At 37.1% G+C, this 19,677-nt stretch overlaps 1 long non-coding RNA gene across 1 annotated transcript; it reads right to left on the bottom strand.

Annotated features, from left to right (window-relative positions):
- Positions 1-16,857: 16,857 nt before the first annotated feature.
- LOC122697219 lies at positions 16,858-17,757 on the bottom strand. The gene is made up of 3 exons (XR_006342022.1): positions 17,741-17,757; positions 17,149-17,175; positions 16,858-16,976 (listed from the first exon to the last, which is right to left on the bottom strand). It is a non-coding gene; the product is annotated as an uncharacterized LOC122697219 (long non-coding RNA).
- Between the last annotated feature and the right edge of the window lie 1,920 nt (positions 17,758-19,677).

Here is a 19,677-nt window from a genome sequence, read left to right as displayed (position 1 = left end):
CTACGGGCCAATATCACTGATGAACATGGATGCAAAAGTCCTCAATAAAATTCTTGCAAACACAGTTCAACAAGTATTAAAAAGCTAATATACCATGTTCAAATTGGATTTATTCCAGGGATGCAAGGACTCTTCACTATATGCAAATCAATCAGTGTGACACACCGTATTAACAAATAGAAAGATAAAAACCATATGGTCATCTCAACAGACACAGAAAAAGCCTTTGACAAAATTCAGCACCCATTCATGATTAAAAAAAAAAAATGGGCATAGAAGAAATCTACCAAAGGCCATATATGATAAGCCCACAGCAAACATTATTCTCAGTGGTGAAAAATTGAAAGCATCCCCCCTCAGATCAGGAAGAAGACAAGGTTGGCCACTCTCACCACTATCATTCAACATAGTTTTGGAAGTCCTAGCTAGAGCAATCAGAGAAGAAAAGTAAACAAAAGGAATCCAGAATGGAAAAGAAGAAGTAAAGCTCTCACTGTTAGCAGATGACATGATACTATACATAGAAAACCCTAAAGATACTACCAGAAAATTACTAGAGCTAATCAATGAATTTAGCAAGTCACAGGATACAAAATCAATACACAGAAATCACTTGCATTCCTATATACTTACAATGAAAAATCAGAAAAAGAAATTAAGGAATCAACCCTATTCACCATTGCAACAAAAAGAATAAAATATCTAGGAATAAACCTACCTAAGGAGACAAAAGAACTGTATACAGAAAATTATAAGACACTGATGAAATAAATCAAGGACTACATAAACAGATGGAGAGATAGTCTATGTTCCTAGGTAGGAAGAATCAATATTGTGAAAATGTAATTACCAAATGTAATCTACAGATTCAATGCTATCCCTATCAAATTACTAACAGCATTTTTCACAGAACTAGAACAAAAAATTTCACAATTCATATGGAAACACAAAAGACCCTGAATAGCAAAAGAAGTTGTGAGAAAGAAGAATGAAACTGCAGGAATCAACCTTCCTGACTTCAGATTATACTACAAAGCTACAGTGATCAAGACAGTATGGTACTGGAACAAAAGCAGAAGTATAGACCAATGGAACAAGAAAGAAAGTCCAGAAATAAATCCATGCACAAATGGGTACCTTATTTTGGACAAAAGAGGCAAGAATATCCAATGGGGCAGAGGCAGCCTCTTCAATAAGTGGTGATGGGAAAACTGGACAGCTACATGTAAAATAATGAAATTAGAGTACTTCCTAATACCATTCACAAAGATAAACTCAAAATGGATTAAAGACCTAAATGTAATACCAGAAACTATAAAACCCTTTTAGAGAAAAACATAGGCAGAACACTTGATGACATAAATCAAAGCAAGATCTTCTGTGACCCACCTATTAAAGTAATAGAAACAAAAACAAAAGTAAACAAGTGGGACCTGATTAAACATAAAAGTTTTTGCACAGCAAAGGAAACTCTGAACAAGGTGAAAAGGCTGTCCTCAGAATGGGAAAAAATCATAGCAAATGAAACAACTGACAAAGGATTGATTTTCAAAATATACAAGCAGCTCATACAACTCAATGCCAGAGAAACAACCCAATCAAAAAGTGGGAAAGTGACCTGAACAGACATGTCTCCAAAGAATACATACAGATGGCTAACAAACACATGAAAAGATGCTCAATATCACTCATTATTAGAGAAATGCAAATCAAAACTATCATGAGATATCACCTCACACTGGTCAGAATGGCCATCATCAAAAAGTCTGCAAACAATGAATGCTGGAAAGGGTGTGGAAAAATGGGATCTCTCTTTCACTGTTGGTGGGAATGTAAATTGACACAGCCACTATGGAAGATGGTATGGAGATTCCTTTAAAACTTATGAATAAAACCACCATATGACCCTGCAATCCCACTCCTAGGCATATACCCTGAGGAAACCAAAATTGAAAAAGACACATGTACCTCAATGTTCATAGCAGCACTATTTACAATAGCTAGAACATGGAAGCAACCTAGATGTCCACTGACAGATGAATGGATAAAGAAGTTGTGGTATATGTATATATATACATATATATATATGTGTGTGTTTATATATACATATACACACACACAATGGAATATTACTCAGCCATAAAAAGGAATGCATTTGAGTCAGTTCTAATGAGGTGGATGAACCTAGAGCCTTTTGTATGGAGTGAAGTAAGTCAGAAAGAGGAAGATAAATATACTAACGCATATATAAGGAATCTAGAAAGATGGTACTGAAGAATTTATTTGCTGGGTAGCAATGGAGAAACAGACATAGAGAATAGACTTATGGACATGGGGAGAGGGGAGGAGAGGTTGAGATGTATGGAGAAAGTAACATGGAAACTTACATATCACATATAAAATAGGTAGCAATGGGAATTTGCTGTACATCTTGGGGAACTCAAACAGGGGCTCTGTATCAACCTAGAAGGGTGGGGTGGGGAGGGAGATGGGAAGGGGTTTCAGGAGGGAGGGGGCATATGTATACCTTTGACTGATTCATGTTGATGTTTGACAGAAAACAACAAAATTCTGTAAAGCAATTATCCTTCAATTAAAAAGCTAATAAATTTTAAAAATACAATAAAGTAAATAAAAGAAATATGTGAGAGAATATCAATGCACACAGTGAAATATCATATTGGTAATTGTCTTTTTCTTGGTTACCTTCTTCTGAGAAGTACAAGGGAAAAATAAGCAATTCATTTCATATAAAAGTATAATGTTAAGAAGGAAGGAGAACAAAAATTGGGGCTCCTTTCATAGTGTACTTCATGGTGCTACTTGATCTGTGTTTGTGAAAACTGGAGCCATACATTTCCAGAGGGCATCGCACCAATTGGAGGCTGGGTTGTCTTACATCCCTCTACCCCTTTGTACAAAAGGAATAAATTAGGAAATAAAACACTAAGAGGAGATAGGCCAGGAATTCTTTGGGGAAGCACAATATTAACCACTTTTCTTTGGTTGGGCAATCCTTTTTTACAATGAAATTCAAATATACACACATGTAGGAGACAGGTAGGCTTCCAAGGTGGCTCAGTAGTTAAAAATGTGCCTGCCAAGATAGGTTACTCTGGTCTGATCCCTGGGTCAGCAAGATCCACTGGAGGGGGAATTGGCAACCCACTCCAATAATCTTGCCCGGAGAATCTCTTGGACAGAGAAGCTTAGTGGGCTACAATCCATAGGGTCACAAGAATTGGACACAACTGAGCAATTGAGCATGCAGGCTTGTCATTTATGGAGGTCCTAATTCCCTTTTTCTGGTAATACAACTTTTAACACGTTTAAAGACAGTTTTTGACAAATCTTCATCTCAGTCTTACAGACAGGGTAGCATTGTTGTCTTTGATTCTTCTTCCTCTTTCTCTTCTCTTCGTCTTCCTCCTCCTCTTTTCTTCTTTTCATGTTCTCATTCTTCCCCCATTGTTCTTCCTTCTCTATGGAGGCCACCATTACCTAACAGATGTCTTATGTTTTCTTTTTCTGCTTTTTTATTTTCTCTGCCCTTTTCTTTCCTCTCTTCTGAATTTATGCATTATTTCTCTTTCAGACTCTTACATGACTTTCTGGAGATATTCTCAATAAAAGAGTAATTCATTTTGACAATTTTTTTCTACTCTTAGTCAATCCTTCCTTTTTAACTTTGAAAAATCCCTTAATAGTTACCATACATTGCTAAATATAACTATTTGCCATAAGTTCTCTGTGAATCTTCAGAAATAATTTTCAAATTACTAAAAGAAATGGAAAATTGTTATCTTCAAACATTCTGTTAGAATTTTTGTGATTCCTAAGCAAAGGCAGACAAATGAGTCCTAAGATGATCCTGGTGTTCTGCCTTAAGGCACCATCTGGACTTCATTTAAAAGAGGAGTGAGACCAAGAGAGTCTTGTGGTATTCCTCAGGTGAAGACAATAAGATCAGTTTCTGTGGGTGAAGGGAGCTGGAACGTTTATAACTGAACATCATGAGGAAGTAGCTTTTTAAAGAAATAACTCCATGTATCTCCTTAGTTTCATGCCTTGATTCTATTGCTGAGTTTAAGTTATGCATGTGTAGCATGAAACTAAAGAAGTGAGGGAAATAGTAGCAAAGGATCAATACCATTTATAGGACTTGTATAGGACTGGGAGGCATTCAAGTTTATAGCAGAGGGAAGAGCTTTCACTGAACATATGGGACACCGACAAAACACTGTAAAATTAGCAAATCTAGCGGTAAGACAAAAATGATCATATATTAAAGGCTACTCTCATCCTACTTTGACAAAGTTTAAAACAAACCTTAAAAGATTCAAGCCAATTTTTGAGTAACTAAACTCTGTGCCAGAGAAATTCAATACTCAACAATCCAAAACACAGACTCCAACAGTCAATGATGTGATATTCAAAGTATCCAACATCAACAAAAAATTACTAGCTAGATGCAGGAGAAAAATATAATCCATAACTAGGAAAGAAACATTCAAAAGAAAAAGACAGAATAGCAGAGATGAGAGAATTAAATAATGGCTTAAAGACCAAATTTTTGCCTGTATTATTAACATATTGATTAATTTTAAAAACATAAAATACTATGAGAAAAGAATACATTGTTATTGTTATTATTTTAGAGATCATAGTATATAGTAGAGGTTTAAATGATACATTCTCACACTAGACTCCGAGATTTACATATTACCTTGATCAGAGGAAGGAATGTGTATATATGCTACCTCCACAAGTTTTTGCAGTTTAGCTTTATTAATCCTACAGTTTATGGAAAATCTGTCCAGGATGTTGAAAATGGTTGATTTCTACATCTCCAGCTCCATAAATATTTCTAGCCTGTTCATTCACAAAGCTGCTGCAGATATTTGCAGTCATCAAGAGTTTATTTTCTCCAGGATATTTCCACAAATTACATACTGTCAACCCATAAAATTAAATTAGAACCCTAATGATTACTCTAGGCAAGAACACAGGAATCATCTACCTTTCACATGTTGTTGGAACATCTGCAATCAGTTTAATCAATGAGGACAAAAACTAAATCCTAGGGGTCATCTGCTGAATTTACAAGATGCCTCCTGGTTTCTTGCATTTGATCCCTAATAGACAAGTGTAACTGACTCTCAAGGTTCTCAGGTACCACACTGATGTCAACATGATACATTTCTTTGGCCTTGGAGGTATTTACACCTGTTCTGAGAATGCTGTACATGGTTCTGTCTCTCACATGGCAATTTGGGTGATAAATTACCAAACCTATCCTCTCCTGCTGTCAGACTAGAGAAAACATGCACATAGAAAGGTTTCTCATCTATAAAGTTTTGTAGATGAAAATGCTGAATGGTCCTATTTGGAGGATATTCTTTTAGATTAATGGGCAAGATTAAGAACAGATTTCAATGATCTTGAGTGCACAAGGGACATCAGAAAGGCAAATGCCTCTGTAAACTTCTCCCCTGCTTTGGAGAATTTCAGGGACTTGAAGGATGTTATAGCCTGCAACTGTGCAGCACCTGTGGATACCCAGGTGCTGTATTCCTCATTTCTCTGAGCCTACCTAGTAATTGCTAATAATTCTCTTTTTACTGGACAAATTGTTAACTCCATGGCTAATGTCAAACAAAAAAGTTAAATAGGAAAAATCTAAGGCAAAAAGTAACAACCAAGTCCTACCATAAAAATTCCATTAAAAATATCAGGAATTTCTACCAAGCAAACCCACTATTGGGCTTCCCAGGTGGTGCTAGTGGTAAAAAACTCACCTGCCTATATTGGTGGATGTGGGTTTGATCCCTGGGTAGGGAAGATCCCCTGGAGGAGGACATGGCAACCCACTCCAGTATTTGCCCAGAGAATCCCATGGACAGAGGAACCTGGCAAACTGCAGTCCATAGGGTCTCACTAAGTTGGACATGACTGAAGTGACTTGGCATGCTTGCAAACCCACTATTATTGTAAGGTACTCAGGTGAGAGACTTTGGCTACTGCTGATAGAGAAATGGGGGTCGGTTTCTCTACCACTTAACTTTATGGAGGGCTCCAAAAAGGAAAAAAAAAATTATAAAGGCATTTCTGGAGTTATTTTGCTTTAAATCCTGATTTCCTTTGGCAAAGACAACTGCTATGCTTCCCTGGTTAAAGGCTATGTCTTGTTCTTATGTAAATGTTCTGTCTGTGTAGTTTTCCTTTTATTTCAGTATTTGACATTCTGCTGAAATATACGTATATTCATTCTCCAGTTACATAGTAGTTCCTGAAAATTTATTTCCAATAGTAGAATTCTATCACAAATCAAGGGATGACAATTTCTCTCTCCTAATGCTCATGAAACGATTTTCTTGATTGCAAGCTTCTTAAAGTTTTGTTAGTTTATACTGGCTTGCACTATGTGCAACAGGGTAAAAACCTAATAAGTGCATATAGAACAAATGAGCAATTGAATGAATGAATTTCATATTTCCTTATATTTAGTGTCTTCATTATTCTATTGCCACTTGTATTTTTAAAGTAATTCATATAGAATAATCTTCAAATCATTTTCCCCCCAAATTTGCTGATTTTCTCTTCTCTGTTTGCTCTCCATGAACTCTCCACTGAATGTAATAAGATGCCTCTCTCTCCGTCTCTTTTTTCTTCCATTTCAGTAATTGTTGATCTTTAAATGTCTTACATTGAGATAATGAGAAATCAAATCATGTAAAATTTTATTGCCTACATGAGAATGATTGCAGTAACAACCCAGACACAACTGAGGACTTAGCAAAGATATTTGGACTGTAAATTGGTTGACCTTTGTCCACAAATGAGAGAAAGATACAGTTTTTATCACTGGGAAAGTAATTTGATGAGAAACTTTTTATGTGTTTCATTGTTAAAAACAGAATCTTCCAGGTTCATAAATGTATTGGGACATTTCAGAGGCAAAATCATGACAGAAATGGTGCACAAGAGCGCTCAGAGATGCCTCTCTTCCCATAGCCTGCGTTCATGATATTTCCAGTTTGTGAGAGTCTTAGCCTCCAGAAGAATTCACTCTCCCCTAGATATAACCTTATGTAGGTTAATTCAGTCAATTTATAACTGTAGCTTAATTGACTACTTTGGCTTCTCAGGTGACTCAATGGTTAAGAATCTGCATGCCAAGCCAGAGATGTGGGTTTAATTCTTGGGTCAGAAAGATTCCCTGGAGAAGGAAATGGCAACCTACTTCCACACTCTTACCTGGGAAATCCATGGACAGAGAAGCCTGGTGGGTTACAACCCTTGGGGTTGCACAAGTGTCAGACACAACTTAGTGACTAAACAGCAACTGACTACTTTAACCATGATTTGGTGGTAATGCTCCACCTTGAAGATATTTTCCACCATGTGTTCTCTTATGCAGTCTTTAATAGTGGGTGAAATATTATCTCCTCTATTCTTTTCCAGGTATAACCACATCAGATGATACTTGCTCCCCAATAACTTTCATCTCTCACTCTCTGCTCTCCTTTCTACATAAACATATGTTCTTATATTTCCATTTTTAAGAAAATAATATTCAGCAAAGCTATTCAAAACACTGGAGAAGGAAATGGCAAACCACTTCAGTATTCTTGTCTTGATAACCCCATGAACAGTATGAAAAGGCAAAAAGATAGGACACTGAAAGATGAACTCCCCAGCTCAGTAGGTCCCCAATATGCTACTGGAGATCAGTGGAGAAATAACTCCAGAAAGAATGAAGAGATGGAGCCAAAGCAAAACCAATACCCATTTGTGGATGTAACTGGTGATGGAAGCAAGGTCCAATGCTGTGAAGAGCAATATTGCATAGGAGCCTGGAATGTTAGGTCCATCAATCAAGGCAATGTGGAAGTGGTCAAACAGGAGATGGCAAGAGTGAACATTGACATTTTAGGAATCAGCGAACTAAAATGGACTGGAATGAGAGAATTTAACTCAGATGACCATTATATCTACTACTGTGGGCAAGAATCCCTTAGAAGAAATGGAGTAGCCATCATAGTCAACAAACGAGTTTGAAATGCAGTACTTGGATGCAGTCTCAAAAATGACAGAATGGTCTGTTCATTTCCAAGGCAAACCATTCAATATCATGGTAATCGAGGTCTATGCCCTGACCAGTAATCCGGAAGAAGCTGAAGTTGAATGGTTCTATGAAGACCTACAAGACCTTCTAAAACTAACACCCCAAAAAGATGTCCTTTTCATTATAGGGGACTGGAATGCAAAAGTAGGAAGTCAAGAAACACCTGGAGTAACAGGCAAATTTGGCCTTGGAGCATGGAATGAAGCAGGGCAAGGGCTAATAAAGTTTTGCCAAGAGAACACACTGGTCATAGAAAATACTCTCTTCCAACAACACAAGAGATGACTCTACAAATGGACACCACCAGACGGCCAAAACTTAAATAGGGTTGATTATATTCTTTGCAGCCAAAGGTGGGAAAGCTCTATACAGTCAGCAAAAACAAGACCAGAAGCTAACGGTGGATCAGATCATGAACTCCTTATTGCCAAATTCAGTTAAAGAAATTAAATTGAAGGAAGTAGGGAAAACCACTAGTGCATTCAGGTGTGACTTAAGTCAAATCCCTTATGATTATATACTGGAAGTGACAAATAGATTTAAGGGACTAGATCTGATAGAAAGAGTGGCTGATGAGCTATGGATGGAGATTCATGACATTGTACAGGAGACAGGGTCAAGACCATCCCCAAGAAAAAGAAATGCAAAAAGTCACAATGGTTTTCTGAGGTTGTCTTACAAATAACTGTGAAAAGAAGAGAAGTGAAAAGCATAGGAGTAAAGGAAAAATATACCCATTTGAATGCAGAGTTCCAAAGAATAGCAAGGAGAGATAAAGCCTACTTTAGTGATCTGTGCAAAGAAATAGAGGGAAAAAATAGAGTGGAAAAGACTAGAGATCTCTTCAAGAAAATTAGAGATATCAAGGGAATATTTCATGCAAAGATGGGCACAATAAAGGACAGAAATGGTATAGACCCAACAGAAGCAGAAGATAATAAAAAAGAGGTGTCAAAAATACAGAAGAAGTATAAAAAAAATATTCATGACCCAGATAATCATAATGGTGTGACCACTCACCTAGAGCCAGACATCCTGGAATGTGAAATCAAGTGGGCCTTAGGAAGCATCACTACAAACAAAGCCAGTGGAGGTGATAGAATTCCAGTTGAGCTATTTCAAATCCTGAAAGATGATGCTGTGAAAGTGTTGCACTCAATATGCCAGCAAATTTGGAAAATACAGCAGTGGCCACAGGACTGGAAAAAGTCAGTTTTCATTCCAATCGCAAAGATATGCAATGCCAAAAAATGCTCAAACTACCACACAATTGCACTCATCTCACATGCTAGTAAAGTAATGCTCAAAATTCTCTAAGCCAGGCTTCAACAATACATGAACCATGAACTTCCAGATGTTCAAGCTGGTTTTAGAAAAGCCAGAGGAGCCAGAGATCAAATTTTCAACATCTGTTGGATCATCAAAAAAGCAAGAGAGTCACAGAAAAAACATCTACTTCTGCTTTATTGACTATGCCAAAGCCTTTGACTGTGTGGATCACCACAAATTGTGGAAGATTCTTAAAGAGATGGGACTACCAGACCATCTGATCTGTTCTTGAGAAATCTGTATGCAGGTCAGGAAGCAACAGTTAGAACTGGACATGAGACAACAGACTGGTTCCAAACAGGAAAAGGAGTATGTCAAAGCTGTATATTGCCACCCTGCTTATTTAACTTATATGCAGAATACATCATAAGAAATGCTGGGCTGGATAAAGCACAAGCTGGAATCAAGATTGCCAGGAGAAATATCAATAACCTCAGATATGCAGATAACACCACCCTTATGGCAGAAAGCGAAGAAGAAGTAAAGAGCCTCTTGATGAAAGTGAAAGAGGAGAGTGAAAAAGTTGGCTTAAAGCTCAACATTGTGAAAGCTAAGATCATGGCAATCAGTCCTATCATTTCATAGCAAATATATGGTGAAACAGTGGAAACAGTGGCAGACTTTATTTTGGGGGGCTCCTAAATCACTGCAGATGGTGACTGTAGCCATGAAATTAAAAGACACTTTCTCCTTGGAAGAAAAGTTATGACCAACCTACACAGCATATTAAAAAGCAGAGACATTACTTTACCAGCTAAGGTCCGTCTAGTCAAAGCTATGATTTTTCCAGTAGTCATGCATGGATGTGAGTTGGACTATAAAGAAAGCTGAGCACTGAAGAATTGATTCTCTTGAAATGTGGTGTGGAGAAGACTGTTGAGAATCCCTTGTACAGCAAGGAGATCTAGCCAGTCCATCCTAAAGGAAATCAGTCCTGAATATTCATTGGAAGGACTGATGCTGAAGCTGAAACTCCAATACTTTGGCCACCTGATGCAAAGAGCTGACTTATTTGAAAAGACCCTGATGCTGGGAAAGATTGAAGGTGGGAGGAAAAGGGGACCACAGAGGATGAGACGATTGGTTGACATCACTGACTTGTTGGACATGAGTTTGAGAAAACTCCAGGAGTTGGTGCTGGACAGGGAGGCCTGGCGTGCTGCATTTCATGGGGCTGCAAAGAGTTGGACACTGCTGAGCGACTGAACTGAACTGTTTCAAAACAAGTATAAACAAAATTTGTTCCTTTTAGCCCACATTCTGTTATAGATTCTGCCATATTTTTCTGCATTCCACAGTCAATGTTTCTTTGAAAGAGTGGTCCACACTCAACTTCTTCACTTACTTGACACCCATGTACTTTTTATTTATTTATTTTTTTTTTTTCTCAGTTCCCCTGCTGCCGTCCACTACCTGCTTACGTGAAAGGTCCGGGCGTTGAGAAGCAGAATCCTTCCAGAGGGGCGAGGCGCCTTCACCCCTCTAGGAGATTCAAGCTACAAAGCCTCGGGGTGGCCTCAAATGAGACCTGTCTCCTCAAAGTGAGGAGTTTCCCGGCCCATGCACCAAATGTTATAGCCACGCTTTCCGGGAAACAGACTCACTCAGAAGGACAATGCAGATAGTGGAGTGCAGTTTATTACGCCAGCGGGCCCAAGGCAGAGTCTCCTCTTAGCCAAGGACCCCATGTACTTTTTAAACCCCATTAATCTGCTTAAAGTGTTTCAGATGGGTTGCATATTCTCTGCTTGGATTTGTTTTCAGCTCAGCCTTGAGCTAATGTGACCCTTCACAGCATTTGGATGTATATGATCACTAAGTCTATGACATTCTTGTCTTGTTTGTGCTTCATGAAATGGCAGTCTTTTTAGTTTCTAATGGGTCACTATGGGCCAGTTATGTGGTCTGTCTCTTTAGTCCAGTCCTTAACCTCCTCCCACATCCCAATTCCTCTTAGTGAGGGTTTCAAGCTTTTGCTTTACTTTTCTCAACCTGTATGATTTCTATCATTAATTTTATCTAGTTCTCATGAATTTTGCAGTCATCTACATAAATGTATTTTAGGCATTCTTCCTGAGCTTTTGACAGATATATTTACATCCAGAATGTCTCCTCTTGATCGTCTTGTATTTCAAATTTAGCATATGCAAAGATGAACTCACCGTTTGCTCCTCAAATATTTTCTTGTGGCTGTAATATCAGTCTCTGAGAATGCCAAATCATCTGCTCATATGATATTTAGCACTGTAAATATTTTCTGATGACAGTTATTTAGAAAAAATATTTTTTGAAAAAGGTACATTTTCTTTTTACTTTTTAGTGTACTCTAGGTTTTTAATGCTTTTGCTATAATATCAGAAGAATATTGCTGGGAGTATGGGTAGCTCATTTTGATATCTCAGTGCTGTCTACCCAACCTGATATTTATACAGTCATAAAAGCAGAAATGATTATGTTTTTTTCAGTTTTAAAATCCTACTGTCTTAGAAAATGTGGTTTAAAACCTGGCAATCATGTATTTGTTGAAGTTTCTTTCCTTCAAAGAAGAGTTTTTCCTCAAAGTAACTCAAAATAACAGGAAAATTTTATCTCTTCTCTCCTTCCACTGAAAGTCTCCTGCACTACTCAAGCACTTAGTAATGGAAAATATAACCCTCAGTTTGGTGGTGGTGGTGGTGGTGTTAGCTGCTTAGTCATGTCTGACTCTTTGCAACCCTATGGACTGTAGACCTCCAGGCTTCTCTGCCCATGGGATTCTCCAGATAAGAATACTGGAATGTGTAGCCATTTTCTTCTTCAGGGGATCTTCCAGAGCCAGGGCTCAAACCCAGGTCTCCTGCTTTGCAGGCAGATTCTTTACTATTGAACTACCAGGGAAGGCCTAACCCTCAGTTTTGGGGCCTTCAATTTCTAAGTAATTGCACCAGATTCATCTAACTGTCAAAGACTCTGTGGTTTTCTTCTTTCCATTGTCAGTTTCCCTCTGCTCAAACCATGCCCCTTGCCAGTAAGGAACCAAAATGCCAGTGAATCAGATGATGAACACTGGAATATTACTTAGCCATAAAAAGAATAAAATAAAGCCATTTTCAGCAACATGGGTAGAACTAGAGATTATCATACTAAGTGAAATAAGTAAGAAAAATACAAATATTATATGATATCACTAATACATGGGAACTAAAATATGATAAAATTAACTTATTTACAAAATAGAAACAGATTCACAGATATAGAAAATAATCTTGTTTATCAAAGGGGAAAGGGGTGGGAGAAGGATAAATTAGGAGTTTGGGATTAACAGATATAAACTATATAAAATAAATAACAAGATCCTACTGCAGTGAACAAGGAACTATATTTAATCTCCTGTAATAAAAAATAATGGAGAAGAAAAAAAATTCAATTAGTACCAGGCTTTGAAACTTGGTAGAGTTAAGGTGTAGATCACAGACAAGCAATATTATAAAGAACCATATAGAGTAAATGTGTTAGGCTTGCCAGTCCAAAAGGCAAAATTAAAGTTATTATGTAGGCGTGTATATGAAATCAATTCAAAACTTTGTGCATTTACATAATAAGAGAGGAAACAAACTTTGCTGATGAAATTCAAAATCTGTAATATAGTTCTTTTTTTGGTAATACAGGTTAACTAATAATAATTGAATTCTCTCTTGTCTCTTTTTTCTAGGTTTGAGGATAACATTTTGTTTAATTGAGGTTCAACATTATTGTTTCCAATCTCCAGATTTATTCCAGATGTTCATTAGTGTTGACCAGTAATGAGATTTTATGTATTTCAGTGGAAATGACAAATAGATTCAAAGGATTAGAACTGATAGTGTGCCTGAAGAACTATGGATGGAGATTTGTAACACTGTACAGGAGTCAGTGATCAAAACCATCCCCAAGGAAAAGAAATGCAAAAAGATGAAGTGGTTGTCTGAGGAGGACTTACAAATAGCTGATAAAAGAAGAGAAGTAAAAGGGAAAGGAGGAAGGGATAGGTATATCTATCTGAATGCAAAGTTCCAAAGAATAGCAAGGAATTATAAGAAAACCTTTTTAAATGAACAATACAAAGAAATGGAGGAAAACAGTAGAATGGGAAAGACTAGAGATTTCTTCAAGAAAATTAGAGATACCATGGGAACATTTCATGCAAAGATGGGCACAATAAAGGACAGAAGCTGTATGGACCTAACAGAAGCAGAAGATATTAAAAATAGGTGGCGCAAATACACAGAAGAACTATACAAAAAAAGATCTTAATGACCCAGATAACCAGGATGGTGCAATTACACACCTAGAGCCACACATCCTGGAGTCTGAAGTCAAGTGGGCCTTGGAAGTATCCCTATGAACAAAGCTAGTGGAGGTGATGGAATTCCAGTTGAGCTATTTAAAATCCTAAAAAATGATGCTGTGAAAGTGCTGTATTCAATCTGCCAGCAAAGTTGGAAAATTCGGCAGTGGCCACAGGACTGGAAAAGGTCAGTTTTCATTCCAATCCCAAAGAAGGGCAATGCCAAAGGATCTTCAAACTACCACACAATTGCACTCATCTCACATGCTAGCGAAGTAATGCTCAAAATTCTTCAAGCTAGGTTTCAATAGGATGTGAACTGAGAACTTCTGGATGTTTAAGCTGGTTTTAGAAAAGGCAGAGGAACCAGAGATCAAATTACCAACATCCATTGGATTATTGAAAAAAGCAAGAGAGTTCCAAAAAAAACACCTGTTTCTGCTTTATTGACTACGCCAAAGCCTTTGACTGTGTGGATCAGCACAAACTGTGGAAAATTCTTAAAGAGATAGGAATACCAGACCACCTGACCTGCCTCCTGAGAAATCTGCATGCAGATCAAGAAGCAACAGTTAGAACCAGACATGTAACAACTGAATAGTTCTAAATTGGGAAAGGAGTATGACAAGGCTGTATATTGTCACTCTGCTTACATAATTTCTATGCAGAGTACATCATGTGAAATGCTGGGCTGGATGAAGCACAAGCTGCAATCAAGATGGCTGGGAGAAATACCAATAACCTCAGATATGCAGATGACACTACCCTTATGGCAGAAAGTGAAGAGGAACTAAAGAGCTTCTTGATGAAGGTGAAAGAGGGGAGTGAAAAAGCTGGCTTAAAACTCAACATTAAAGAAATGAAGATAATGGCATCCGGTCCCATCACCTCATGGCCGATAGATGGGGAAACAAAGAAAACAGTGATAGACTTTATTTTCTTGGGCTCCAAAATCAAAGCAGATGGTGACTGCAGCCATGAAATTAAAAGACACTTGCTCTTTGGAAGAAAAGCTATGGCCAACCTAGACAGCGTAGTAAAAAGCAGAGACATTACTTTGCCGACAGAGATACATATTGTCAAAAGACATGGTTTTTCCAGTAGTCACATATGGATATGAAAGCTGGACAATAAAAAAGGCTGAGCACCAAAGAATTGATGCCTTCAACTTGCCATGCTGGAGAAGACTCTTGAGAGTCCCTTGGAGAGGAAGGAGATCAAGCCAATCTGTCCCAAATGAAATTAAGCCTGAATATTCATTGGAAGTACTGATGCTGAAACTAGAGCTCCAATACTTTGGTTACCTGATGTGAAGAGCCAACTCATTTGAAAAGACACTAATGCGAGAAAGATTGAGGGCAGGAGGAGAAGGGGACAACAGAGGATGAGATGGTTGGATGGCAATGGGTGTATGCTTGAGCAAACTCTGGGAGGTGGTGAAGGACCGGGAAGCCTGGTGTGCTCCAGCCCATGGGATTGCAAAGAGTCAGACATGACTGAATGACTGAACAACAACAGCAACATCAATTCATGAGCATTTATTTTAGTTTATTATAGACATTGTTTGGATGTCTTGAAAGCTAGTCACTTTGTTTACATTTCAGTTTGAGGAATTTGGGTCTATATAGTTCATGCTGAGATTCTACCTTGTCCTCTTGTGTATAGATTTGCCTATTGACCCTGTTTTGGTATTACTAATGCCAGCCTCAAGTAGACAGCTAGTGCTAGACTCAATTTCAATATTGGATCTCCACTTGTTGAGGACTATATTCTGTCCTTCCTATACCAACTATCTACCTGTTTTGGTTTCTGTTTGCTAGGCATGGCCAACAGGCTCTGTGTCATTTTTTCTTCTTTGTCCTCAAGAAGGGCACTTTTTAAGGTGGATACCCATCTACCTGTCCCTGCTATTATGTTATTTGAGATCTTCCTAACTTGATGGGCTCCTTCTTCTTCCTGCTGCTGGAATTGAGCCCAATATCTGCCTCATCTTCACCACCCTCCTCAGTGTATCTAGTTTTTCTAGCCTTCCTGTTTAGCTTGTCCAACTATCACCCAAACTCTAGTTTCATCTGAATATTCAACTGTAGGTGTCATCTACTACCATTCTTAATAGGAGGGTGCTTCTATACTGAGTTAGTATTGAATTGAATCACAACTGACAAAAATCCAGCATACAAATGACTTAAAGATGTAAAATTTTATTTCTTATTGGAAATAATTAAATAATAGGGCATAGAGTAGTTTCATAAAGTTGTCAAAGTGATTCCATCTTTTCATTCATCTATATCATATTACATGATAATATTATATGACCTGAGATAGTCTTAGAGATTCGTCCATTATGTCACATTACAGGCATCAAAAAAATTAAAGAAAATAAGAACATCACATAATTTTCCTTTAAGGATACATCCCAGAGATCATAGATAATAATTCATCTTATAATGCACTGGTCATAATTTAGTCACGTTTGGCAGGGAATGCTAGAAAATCTAATCTTTGTACTAGGCTGTGATAGGCATAATAATAAGCATTGATATGAGGGGCAACCACCAGTCTGTGTATCAGAGCTTCATCTTGAGAATAAACCAGAAAGGGAGGAAGAAAAAAAGTCAGTTTGTGTCTAGTGGGGAGAATTGTAATTGTCAGGGAAGGGTAGGCACACAAATTACAATATTAATGCGTTCTACTTCACTTGGACAATAGTCAAGGAGCCTGAGTCAGAGGACTGAAGTCTAAAAAATGGTCTTAGGAAACCACAAAATATTTGTTTGGAAAATGTGAAGATGTGGGATCCATCTGCCATGTTATAGAAAGATACATCTCCAGCCTCATAATCCAGGAATATTCCCAACCTACAGGGTTTTTCTTTAAGAGTAAGATAAGTTTCTGGGGATGTGAGGCCCCAGTACTCCCCGTCATAGAGCCTAATGGCCCAGAAACCATTCTGTGGTGACACTGTGACCCTCCCCTCTCTTGTTACATTATCCCTACAAACTCCCAGGTCCCAGGAATGTGCGTTCTGAACCTCCACCTCCCAGAAGTATCTCCCTGAGCTGACATGCAGCTGAGCAAGCACACAGGGAAGAGAGACAAATCTCTGTGAGCAGCTGGGAAGTTCCTGAGATGGTTCTTTCCAGGTTACTCTTCTCCCCTCTTCAGACAGGAAGAGGGCAGGATGGGCAGTGTCTGCATCCAGAGTCAGATTTACTGCAAAGACAAGAGATCATCAGGTTTCTGGGAAGGGTATCAGTAGGCTTAGGCCAGAGTCTCCCTTCTGTGAGGGCTCCTCTGGCCCTGGGGAGATCCAATTCACCTTTCTGCATCTTCCCTGGGACTACCTACAAGGAACACGGTCTGTCTTGGGCCATCATAAACTCACCAGTCTGGAACTCTTCTTTTCTCCAATCTGCAAAGAACAAAAGAACATGAGAATCCACCGGCTGACAGATATAGCTGCCTGTCTGTCCAGAGCACCATGATAATAAACTCCTTAATTCAAGAATAACAGCAAGCAGCAAAGAAAAAGCCTCTTTTATATACTTGAACCTCTTTTTACAAGATGCTGAACTTTGTATGACTTGAAGACCTGCCTTGTCCCTATGCTCTCCTCATCCAAAATTCATATAGGATAAATATTTGTAATCTATTTAGGATGTTTGAAAGGAAATACAGGATATGATGGATCTGACCAAATAACTTATTGTTCACGTTAGATTCCTCAGATTTTAGCAAATGATAACCATTCTATCTACACTCAAAACACAATGTTTTATGCAATAAAAAATAATAAAGTTACTAAAATGCAATGCTCCAAACACACTATTATCTGTTAGAATAATGAGTTATCTATGGGATTCATGAAATAAATGCTTGGCATTTCCTTAATTTTCAGCAAATGTTTTGCACACACTAAATGTTCATATAAAATCTGTGATAATAGGATTTTCTTCATCAGAGTCTGTGTTGCTCACCAGCATATAATGGTATTTCTCTCCATACTGCAAAAGAACAAAATAGAAAAAGCTTAACTTTTATCCTTTTATGTCTTTCATTGTCTTTTTTGTTATATTAAAACCAAATATAAAAAATATAAAAAAAAAATAAAAAAAAATAAAAATATAAAAATATTAAAAATAAATATAAATTAAATAAATAAATATAAATAAAAAATATAAAAATAAATAAATAAATAAAACCAAATATAAGAAATATTTGTCTTCGCTCTATTTCTTCTACTGAATCCTTTGAATTTCCTCTTTCTATCCTATATCCTCATATTCCAATATTGAAACATGGTGATAAAAATGATCAGCTGGAGGATAGATAGAAATATTATAAGAGCAAAGATGGCAGGGATATGAGCATGAAGGAAGGAGCATAGCAAGAATGAAGGAAGAAACAAACGAATGAAAGGGGAGAGGAAGAATCACAGGCTGAGTCATTCGTGGCTTGCACTTCAGAAAGAATTTATTGAAAGCATTGATATGTATAAAGATAACTTCCAACACTGCTTTGCTTACACTAAACATTTTTGTTGTATTTCTGCATTCTATCCCACTGGCATTGGGGCAGAATTTAAGAAAAACAGAACAGTGAAGATTTCTGAGAGATGATCATTACTCACCAGACTTGAATTGAGCTTTCTTCTTCTCTGAAAGAAAATACACAATCATATATGTATATATAAACAGATTTTCTTAACATCATAAAGAAGATGCCAGTAATGCCATACATCTGTCAATATTTGTGTCTGAAACTTGGTAAGTAATGTCCCTTTCAAAAGCAATGAAAGAAATATCTAAAATTCATTTCATCTGGAAAGTCCACTATAATATGAAGAATATAATCTGATATGAAAGGACATAAGGATTTAATAATTCTTATAGTAGGATACTAAAATAATATAGAATACTCTTAGATTAGCCATAGAATTCAGAGGTATATGATCAATGAAGTTTATCTGAGTGACTGAAAAATGCTCAAGACCCTGAAGGAGAGAAATTTGTTGTGTCAACTAATAAGTGGTTAAAATAAAAATGAATGAAGGGTAATAATTTTGGATGGAAAGAAAAAATGATGCAAAATCATCTAAAAATATTTATATGCCTTAGATCACTAGAGATTATGGCCAAGAATAGTGTATCAAGATTACACTTGACATTAATATATGCAAAATGTTTAAAAGGTCAACAAAGGAGGAACTTATCTTATTCAACAACTTTGGAGTCTGAACCCTGTTCTTAAATTGAAAGAGTATAATATATAAAAAAGTTGGGACTCCATCTCAGAGCACATGAGGAAAAACCAAAGTTAAGGGAAGCTTTCTGTTGAATGAAAATAACTACATTCTTCTTAGCCTAATTCCTTTCATCTCACCAATCTTTTTTTTTTTTTTTTACCAACCTTATAATGAAGTTATGGTAATCACTAGGAAGATGAAAGAAAAGGGAAAGAATAAAAGATAGTGGAAAATTTAAGAGACTTAATATTAGAAATTTATTAGAAGTTCAGGATGCCAAAAAGAAAATGGATAAGGTAATTTGAAGTTCACAAGAAGGCAAAGGAAAGATAGGATTATGTAAGAGGTGCATGTCAAGAAATAAGAGGGAAAAATATATCTAGGAAATAAATCTTTTGAAAAGCATAATAAAACCTACCAATTTCTTTCTTGAGTTGTTCTGAAAAATATAATGGAAAAACTCATGTAAATTTCAAGGAAAACCAGAAAATGAAAGTGAAAATAAAATTTCCACTGCACAGTAAATAGATAAGATGAATGTAATTAGAAAAAAAAAAAAAAAAACAAAGGAAAAGTCCTGAAAAATACCAAGGAAGCAAATATTTTTATTGTGGAAAAATGGTGACAATCTGTTCTTGTGGACAAAAAACTGTTGCCTGGCATTTTGGT

The sequence above is a fragment of the Cervus elaphus genome, chromosome 7, assembly GCF_910594005.1.
Source record: "Cervus elaphus chromosome 7, mCerEla1.1, whole genome shotgun sequence".
Classification (NCBI taxonomy): Eukaryota; Metazoa; Chordata; class Mammalia; order Artiodactyla; family Cervidae; genus Cervus; species Cervus elaphus.
Note: the sequence above shows the minus strand (reverse complement) of the source record. Positions and strands in the feature narration are given on the sequence as shown.